The sequence below is a fragment of the Psammomys obesus genome, unplaced genomic scaffold, assembly GCF_907164565.1.
Source record: "Psammomys obesus unplaced genomic scaffold, mPsaObe1.curated_primary_1811, whole genome shotgun sequence".
NCBI classification, from domain to species: Eukaryota; Metazoa; Chordata; class Mammalia; order Rodentia; family Muridae; genus Psammomys; species Psammomys obesus.
The window spans coordinates 30,420,261-30,430,766 of NW_026590062.1; the positions used below are offsets into that span (position 1 = coordinate 30,420,261).

At 40.7% G+C, this 10,506-nt stretch overlaps 1 pseudogene; it reads right to left on the reverse strand.

The window, feature by feature from the left end:
- LOC129676128 (60S ribosomal protein L17-like) overlaps positions 1–10,024 on the reverse strand; it is a 28,833-nt pseudogene extending 18,809 nt beyond the window's left edge.
- Positions 10,025–10,506: the final 482 nt, after the last annotated feature.

The following is a 10,506-nucleotide window of genomic DNA, read 5'->3' on the forward strand; positions in this document are numbered from 1 at the left end:
AATGATAACAAGCCACACAGAGGAATGTTCTCACCCTAACCCTGCACATGCCACTCACAAGAGCCTTTTCTCCCCACGGCTCTCACGGGCACACCAATGACCAGCGGTTTTGAAACCTGCTGAAGGCTAACAAAGCTGACCTCCTTCTTCTAACCTTTTCTCTACTCACCCTAACAGATCTGTCTATTAGAAAAACACCAAGAGGAACCCTTGTAGCATTTTCCCACTTCTCCCCTTAATCTTTAATTTCCAAGGAAAGAAAACAAAACAACAAAAAACGGCTGCCAACCCATCATGAAAACTTAGCTTTTACAAACTCAATAAAATATTTTCAGTATTATGTTTAGGTGGCCTCATCTTAACAGTGACAAACAAAATGGCAGTAAAACCAGCTAGGAAGAAAAATGACAAGTTTGTGCTATTACCCATACCAGAACATGGAAGGATAAATATTTTAAAAACATTTTTAAATTTTATGTGGATGAGTGTTTTGCCAATGTACCCTGCATGTGCCTGGTGTCTATAGAGGCCAGAAGAGAGCATCAGGTCCTCTGGAAGTGGAGTTACAGACAATTTGGATGTCATGAGGCACGAGTAATTGAACCCAGGCTTTCTGGAAGAACAGCCACTGCTCCTAAGCACTGCTTTCCAGCCCCTGAGGGAAAATTCTGAATGAGAACAAGAGCTAACAATTACTGACCATAAGTGAAGCTCTGTTACATATTGCCAGGTATAAAGATGAAAGAAAGCATAAGTCACTCAGAATACAATTACCTGATGTCAAACCTAACCCTCCCAACACACATTTTTCATTAACAATGAAACTAACGAGATAATTCAAAAAGTTAGAAAGATTGTTTATAGAGGCTGAAAAAAAACTTGGCTAACATTAATAATTTAGATACAAACTTATCTCCTACCTCACAGGGTGGTGGCTGTATAATCTTAGGGTGGCTGTCTCAGCCCAGATAAATGTTTTCATCCCTTTTTCATTGCTCTCTGATGAGAATCATATTGACTGATAACAGTGTTATAGAAATTAATCTTTAAACTTTCGGTTGTTAAATATCCTATTCAGTAGTAAATGGCAAGTCAAACAAAAGCAGCCACCAAGTCAGGACCTGGGAATTCAGGTCCATATACAAGACCTGGCCAATGATAAAAAGGATTTGATACATTTTTGTTATTTGACTTAAGCTTAACAGTCCATTCATTATACACCCAACCTTGTAGAACTCAGCATTATTTCATGAGAAGCATAGGGTTCTGAGTGGTAATTTTTAATTATTGCATTTATACTTATAAAGGGAATTAAAAACCAGAGATGTCAAGAAATCTAACCAAATTCAACACAACAAATGATTACCCAAATCTGTTAATGAAAACTTTAGCCTCTTTGACTTCGTGCCATGGTATGCATTAGGAAAAAAGAGAATCACAAAGCAGCATTAATATATCAAGACACAGAATGGCATAGTCTGATGACATTTTTACATATGTTTCTACGTCTTTGGATCACAACCAGAAGTTCTCTGTGCATTTTCCTACACAAGAGCTATCACCTCTGCAAAACCTGGGTAACTTTTTCTAACATTAATCACTGTAGATTAATTTGGCTTGTTTTCCAGAAAATGAGATTTTAAACACACACACACACACACACACACACACACACACACACACACACACAGTCTGTGTCTTCTTGTGTCTTCAATGTTTCTTTCGTAATTGTGCAGCATACATCAATACTTTTGGGTGCAGGAGTTCTTTAAAAATTATTCCATTGGATAAATGTATAGTCACTTATCCAGTCTTTTGGTGGAGTATGTTTGGGTTATTCTAATTTGGGCTATAATGAATAAAACTAGGAACATTTAAAAAGCATTCCTGCAGGTTTTTATTGGCTGGATACTTGAACAGAACTGCTGGGCAGTAGATCATGTGCATGCTTAGTGTTAGGAGGGACTGTTGTAGTGCTGAGTGTTTTCCGAAGTGTTCACAGTAGTTTGCATTCCCACCAGCAAAATACAAGAATTTCAGTATCTTCATCTCCCCACCGACACTTTATCACTTTTTTGTTTTATCCACTGTTAAAGCATTAATAAGTACTCCTATATGCATACATTTGATACAGGCACTACTATAAATAAAGAAAATAAGTTCATATCCTATAAAATGTTAGAAATAAGCGTTCTTAATCAAATGGCTCTCAAAGCAAACAACAATAGCTTTCTGGAGCTAGTGAATGCCTCAAGCTTCCAATTTGGGTTGTTATTTTTGTAGAAGGGTTCTACATATTGAAGTGCAATTGTTCCTTATCCTCCTTCTCACAGGAGTGCCACAATCTTGTTGGTATTTTTCCATGTCAATCTATTTGGTACAAATATTTGTAACATTAGACAAATGTGTTGTTTTGATAATTTAACATTTTATCCAATGGCTATGTTAGGAATCAACATTATGCAAAACATCTCATGCTCATACATTTAAATAAACTTATCAAAGTCAGGTCTCTAACTTCAGAGTGATCGCTGTATCAGTGAGGCAGTAAACACGCAGTGCCCAGTCATGTTCTGAATGCACTGAGGGTGCCTCTGCTTTGTTGTCTGTTCTGCATCAGTAGAACACAAAGGTCATGCACCTCAGTCAAGGCAGATATATTAGATTCTGAAGGAAGCTACCGTCCATCACTGGCCCAACCTGATTGGCTCTGGCATCTCTCTCCTCCTGTGGGTGAGATTTGATAGATGACTAATTTTTTGGCAAGAAGAGAACCACCAAGCTGCTGGGCTTCAAATCTTCTTTCCATTAATTGCTTGCTGTGCAATCTTTGGCAAATCAACAAATCTCGGTGAATCTCAGTTCCCACATCTCCAAGACTGGAGTGATAACTCTTACCCAGAGAGTTGAGAATTCAACATTATCTGTAAGATATGTGGCCACAAAAAAAAACAAAAACAAAAACAAAAACAAAAACAAAACAAAACAAAACAAAAAAAAAAACAAGTACAGATGCTCGTGAAGTCAAATGAGATCAGAAACCCTATAGTTTTTATTTCTTTAAAATGTCCTCTTTGTGCTTCTTCGTGTTCTTTTTGACTGTTCTACCCTCCCCTTCCACACAATCTCCCATACCAACTTATACCTGATGCCTTCAACACCAGAAGAGCAAGATGTTCAGAAGCAAGGGACTACCAAAGACAGACAGCACTCTGGATGAATCTCCAGCACGCCATACTGAGTGAGAGCCTCACTCACGAGGCTAGATATTGCATGGCTCTGCCTAGTTGACACCTCAGAAAAGGCAAAAATGACAGGGAGGCATAAACTTCAAAAAGGAGTGAGAGAATTAGAGAACAGATGCCATTACTCCATATTTTTATCACAACAGTGATTATACAACTGTACACACTGGTCAAATCTCACATAATTACTTTTTAAAGGGTAAATTTTATTTTGTGTAAATCATAGATTATTCTTCTTCAAAATAAATGGCAAAATGTACTATGAAGATTTTTGTTTAAAAATATGGCATTTAAAAATTAACTTATTTACTATTATTTATTACAATTTATTCACTTTATAACCCAGTTATAGCACCCCCATCTCCTCCTAGGTTCACCCACCCTCCCTCTTCTTCCCCTATGCCCTTTCCCTAGTCCCCTGATAGGGGAGGACCTCCCCCCTTCTATCTGACCCTAGCTTATCAGGTCTCACCAAGTCTCGCAAGGTTGCTCCCGCCTCAGGGAGAGGTGACCAAAGAACCAGCCACTGAGTTCATGTCAGAGACAGCCCCTCCCTTACTAGGGAAACCACTTGGAAACTGAGCAGCCAATGGGCTTTATCTAAGCAGGGGGTCTAAGTCCTCTCCATGCATGGTCCTCGGTTGGAGTATAGTTTTCTGCAACTCCCCCCCCCCCCCCCCCCGGGCCCCGGTTGTTTTTTTTTTTTTTTTGTTTTTTTTTTTTTTTGTTTTGTTCTGGTTTGGTTTTTTTGGCTCTGTTGGTCTCCTTGTAGAGTTCTTTCTATCTCCATCTTCTTCCATAAGGTTCCCTGCCCTGTGCCCAAAGTTTGGCTGTGAGTCTCAGCATCTTCTTCGATACCCTGATGGATAGTCTTTCAAAGGCTCCCTGTGGAAGGCTCCTGTGGCATTATTATTTTTTTTAATTTAATTATTAATTTTTTTAATTTTTTAATTTGTTTTTTTGAGATAGGCTACACAGAGATCTGCCTGCCTCTACCTCCCAAGTGCTGGGATTGAAGGTGTGAGATGCCATGTCTGTCTACCATGGCATTCTTGTTGCTCATTCCATAACACATAAGCAGAGCTAGCACGTGTGCAGACTCATGTCTAACTTTACACCCATTTCCTTCAGTTGTAGGAGAGGAGCTTCAGCAGCCCTAAAACCTTGGTTAGTTGCTGAGCTCACTTCCACGCAGTCAACATCAGAGTATTGTCGCTCCTTTGTATCAATCACTGACTCTGTCAAACGCAAGGACCAGTGAAGGACCAGAGAAGCTATGAAAATAAGAATGGGCAAGGTGAGTTCCTCTTGTCTGGTGAAAACAGTGTCCTACCAGGCAGCTTCACCAATAACTGTGTCGCCACAGGAGCAGGTCCCCTGACATCTCTTATGTCACTCGTCATGAGACAGCTTTGCTTCAGTCTTCAATACCCCTTAGTTATATTATGTAAACAAATATCTCTTCCTTTACCCAAAAACATCCTAAGACTTAAAGCCAGGTTCCATCAGCATGTACTAAGTTCCATGACTCCACCTCGGACCTCGCACCACAGCAAGCAGGGTCAGTATAAACATCTGCATCTTATCAGTTTGCCCCAAGAGAAGGTGTCACAGAAGTGCATGCCAAGGATCAGGAAAATGCTTACTCCACTGTGGAGCATGCGTGGGTAGCTCTATATAAAGATTTACACAAGGTCAGCACCAGAAGACGGAACTCCACACGCATAGTTCATGCAAAGGTTCCCAGATGTCACCCAGAAATCAGGCCCCTCTGGACTGTGTCAGCCATTGAAGAGGTGCCTAGGAATCTTAACTGTGAGATTTCTCTTTAGGGCATTCTGATATTTGACCAAGGTGGGAAACCCTGTGGTCAGAAGGTTCTACCAGAAACCAATGCCACACAGAAAGCAAGTGTGTCATTGTTCTGTCACATTCATGTAGTCCTCTAAGGGAGGCATTGGTATGAGAACCTTGCAGGCAAGAATGCTGAGGCTGAGAGGCAGGCCACTCTCTACATAGGTGGTTGAGTAGACTGCTTTACAGAGTCCACAGTGATGCTTCAACACAGCTATTAAAAGCTAACAAGACATTAAGGCACATGGAAGGAATGAAGTCGGAAGAGAGGAGAGGCCAATGAGAAAATCACTCTAAAGAAATCAGTAAATCATTATTAAAAACTAGATATGAGTTCTGGCTTGTAAAGGTAGGCCTGGAGCCTGTGGAAAATTGTACTTCGGGATTTTACAATGACAGCGAGGTTCTGTTTTGTTTTACACAGGGTCATGCTATGTAGCCTAGGCTGGCCTCATACTCTGTCTCATGCCTCAGCTTCCAGATTGCCCACATGAGATCTTAATGACAGCCTGGAGAAAATGAAAATGCTATCAAGAAAGAATAAATCATTTACAAGAGTATGATGGAAAAATTAATATAACCTTTAATACGAGTTAACTGTTCACATAGAACAATGTAGAAAATTCTACCAAAGAAAACATGACGGGGTTCTGACTAGCCCACTATGCGTTATTTTTCTATTGTCTTAAAGGCCTCCTTCTCCTCTAACCTAGGTGAAAACTGTGATGTCATGCTTATTTCTAAACCATAATGAAACCAAGATTCTTGAAAAATCCTTTCAGAGCCAGAACACAGAGAGCTTATTCAGATCTGAGGCGACCGGGCTGATAATATCTAGTCTAGACATAGGAATCCATGAAAGAAGGCACAATTAGAATCTTTTAATTTAAAGTGGGTGTCTTGAAATACATTTTCTGAAAATTCAATTTTAATGTGTTATTTTTGCAAAAGGAGAGAGCACAAGGCTTTCTTGGGAGTCTAGAACATTTCATTGTCTCTAAGTTGTGCCTGCCAATGATAGAGCTGTGATTGGCAGGCAGAATTTCATTTGCAGCAGTTTCGGGGATCTGTACAGCCCAGGAGCACAAATGCTGAGGGACTGGGCGCTCCTGTTCCAAGCCAGGAGTGGCTCTTCTGAGGTCCCACCAGAACAGTCACAGACCTGACAGTGTTTAACATGATTTGGCTTATGCTGCTAAAGGTATGACCTGTGGTTGACCTGTTTTCACAAAGGACAGCCACTTACTAGAATTAAATAAAATAATAATAATTTCTCCTCCTCTGGAGAACTCTACCACTGACTAATCTTGTCATGAAGGCCACAGCCTGGGCTGTGGCACCTGAAGACTCACTGGTGTCATTATGGAGAGGAAGAGACCAACAATCCAATTAAGTTATAATAAGCTGAACTATTTCAGGTGCTTTTAATCAACACATTCCTTACTCTAAGTCATTGGAAAAGTCTTTAGGGCTGAGAGAGGGAGAGGGTAATGTTAATGCAGATGAATAATTGCTGAATGAAGGCAGGAGGTCCACCTGGGAGAGTGGGCCTGGCCTTTTTATTGCTTTATTCCCTAGGACCTTGTCTCATACTCCCAAACACCTGACCATAAAATTCTTTGTAAATACTTAAGTGTCTGGAGTGTAGCCATTTTGTCTCATCTTCATTGCCATGGAATGGTCTGGGAACTTATCTAGATTAGTCTTCCATGTCATCTCTGTCCAGATTGATGTCCACATCACAGAAAGCATTTCTCATCCAACCCCAACCCACCTCTTCCAAGCACAGTGTGGCCCAACTGACATACTCTGGCCTTTCATGTCCATGACGCCAAATCTGTCCTACCACACAGTCAGCCCTGCCTCATGCCTCTAACCCACCTGAACACTAGCCCACACAGCCCCCTCCTCTTCTACCACCTCAGTTCTTTCTGTTGCACAGACTCTCTTGGTAACCTAGACAAAGTGAATTGCTCTCCCTGTGCACCCTCCCCTCCCCTCTCCTCTGAGCTCCTCCACAATGCTTATATGGCTGTCCCCAGCCACTCAATTGGTTTGACTGAAGACATTCAACCCATTGAGGTAAACACAGGGACTAATTTTAACTTCAAATATCTGCTGCTACTGTGTTTCTCATCTGCTCTTTTGTCTCTCCAGGCAGCAGGCTCCTATAACATTTTGTTCTAAGCCATAACTCTTCAGTCACTTGTATTTGTTAAAACACTTTGGTCCTGTAAACTATTGCATATTTGGCTTAAACCTCTCTCTTTCTCCAGGGAAGCCTACATGAAGCAACTCAGCGGCAGAGCCACTGTGTGACACTGGTCCATTTGTTCTCATGCTGTGTAAAGGAGGAGAGGAAGAGAAGGGACCCCTCTGATCTTGGGCTTTTCACTACCTTTAGTGGTGGCAAGGCTGCTAGAATTCTGTCCTTCTCCACTGCTGGGTCAGGAAGATTATTCTGTAATGAGCAGACAACATGGGATGGCCTGAAATCTCCACTGAGGAGAACACTGTGCCAAGAAAGCCTCCTGCTTAATGACTGGGTAAAGTGTTTGCTGTGCAAACAGGATGTCCTGAGTTCAGATCCACAGCACTCACTTATTACAAACAAACATCTTAGCACTGGAAAACAGAGAAAGAAAGAGCCTACAGCTTTGGTCCTCAACCCGTGGGTCCTGACCCTTTTGAGGATCTAACTACCCTTTCACAGGAGTCTCCTCAGACCATCAGAAATAGCTGGTATTTACATTAGGATTCAAACAGTAACAAAATTACAACTATAGAGTTGCAATGAAAATAATTTTATGGTTGGGGGATCACCATAGCATTAACACCTGTATGAATGGGTCGCAGCATTAAGAAGGTTGAGAACCACTGTCTTAGAGGCTTTCTGGCCAGCCGGTCTAGCCAGCTGGTGAGTTCTGTTTCAAAAGAAACAAGTCGGAGAATGATAGAGGAAGATACCTGACATTAACCCCCATCTTCCATATATAAACACACATCAGCATGCACACATGTATACAGACTCACACACACACCACAAACCCTTCCCAGAGTTCCCTAACCCCTGATGTCTCTTTCAAGGAGAACCAATTACACCTTCCAGCTGACCCCAAACTAGAGGCACTACTCCATGCCCCACTGCTACTCATTCCCCTTTGCCCCTTCCCGTAATGTTTTCATAAAACAAACTGGGGCTCTAATGGATTTTACTGTTAAAGAATTTCACCTAACAGAACTATAGAAAGCATGACAGAATCTTAAAAATGAAAATATGTGCTCATGTACTTAGGTTTAAAATATCATATAAGATATCTTATTTACCGTAGGTTCTTTCTTCATCATATTTCCTCCTTTGGCTCTTTCAGGAATTTGTCAATGGAATCTTAAAGATTATACAACTTTAACCACCAATAGAAATACATGTATCTTTATATTGGGCTTTAGAGACAGTTTGACCTATTTTTCTCAAAGAATGTTTTGAAAACACAAGTGATGCTCTAAGAAGACACTGTTCGGTGGTCAAATATATTTGAGAGACACCATGTTTTCTAGACTCCTCTCTTGGAGAGTCATCATAGATATCAGAATATCAACAAGCATTGACAGGCCCTGCAGTGTGTAAATTTGATAGATACTACAGAACTTAGAATGCCACAAAATTTTTGAAGCTCTTAATTTCATATTCCAACTTTGGACCCTGTATATCTTAGTTAATTTAGTATTGCTGTAATGAGACACCATGACCAAGGCAACTTGTTGAAGAGTTTATTGGGGTTTACAGTTTCACCTAGGGCCATGACCAGCTATGATAGGAGCATGACAGCAGGCAGGCAGGTATGGTTCTGGGCTAAGAACTTACGAGACACCACCAGGAGGCAGAGAGGGAGTCACTGGGTATGGTGTGGGCCTTTGAAATGTCAAAGCCTGCTCCCAACGATATACCAACATGGCCATACATCCTAATCCTTCCCAAACAGTTCACCAACTGGGGATCAAACATTCAAACGTACAGACTTAAGGGGGACATTATCATTCAAATCACCACACTATGTGACATCTGCTGATCCAGTTTGGGACATGCTAACTTCAGAATGAGTACTAGAAAGAATGCAAGACATGCCCTTTTGGAGAACTACAGTGTTCATGCTTTGTAGACCCATGGCCTTGAGGTCTATCTGGGCATCGCCGCTCAGGTACCAGCATCTTAAAAAAAAAAAAATGGAGAGAATGGAACTCACTGCTCCATCAACTGATAATACAAATGTTAAGAAAGGACCTTGTGGTCCCAGCAGTTTCTCTTCGTGCATTTTAGCAAACCTAGGAAAATTCTATTAAGTTAGGTTTTAAAAGCATATGACACATCTGTCAAAAGGCAGGAAGCTATTTTATAGAAAAGAAAAAATGATTTTAAACCATGTATTTCTGAAATATAATAATGGAAAGTTCAGATAAGTTATCAATTTTAGATTTTTTTTACATACTTACGGTAGTACAAATACATTTTACAATAAGTGCACTATGGATTTATTAAGCACAAAATAAATATTCAGTTATTATAATTAGAGAAATTCAGATTGACCAATTTTTGGTTTGCAGTCTTAATCAGGGAGTTACATATCGATAAAAGGGAGAAAACTCGTTACCATTTTGTGGTTAATTTTACAAAATTATTGGATAGAAATAAAAATTCCACACAACCAAACATGAAACGGAAACATTTGGAATCTCAACTCTGTTGTTTTAAAGTTATATAAACAAAAGCTTTGTGAAAGGCTCCACAAGACCTATTCTTTTGTTTTGCTTAAAGTCTAACTTAATTCTTCCTCACCAATTAAGTCTTTCAGATTCCCTGTGGGTGGAATCAAGATTGTTGGAAGGCTCTGGCCACCTGAGAAAATCATCTGTCTTTCCGTCGCCATGCCGACTGGGATTCCTCCGTCTTTCCCAGTCTTCCCACCAATGTGGGAGCGACACGCTCCCCCACCTCGGAGAGCTACGCCTGACTACATTCGGCTTCTTCCCTCGCCTTTTGTGTGAGACAAGAAAACTGGCAATGAAATTGTCTTCTCGAATATGATTTTCATTTGTTTCCTTGTTCTTCTTACTGATGTCTTTGTGTGGTAGAGCAGGCCTGCCTGGATCTCACTGCATTTACATGGCAACCAGGAAATCAGTCATTCAGCGCTGTCATGGTAACCGAGTGGGGGGAAGGGAAAGGTCCATTTATCACATTTATCACGTGTCCCTTGTTGGAAGCCTAGAGAATTTTTAGACAAAGGTCATTCTGGAAACAATTACCAAAAGGAATAAAAAGGAAGGAAGGAAGAAAAGAGGGAAGAGAGGGAGGGAAGAAAAAAGAAAGAAAGAAAGAAAGAAAGAAAGAAAGAAAGAAAGAAAGAAA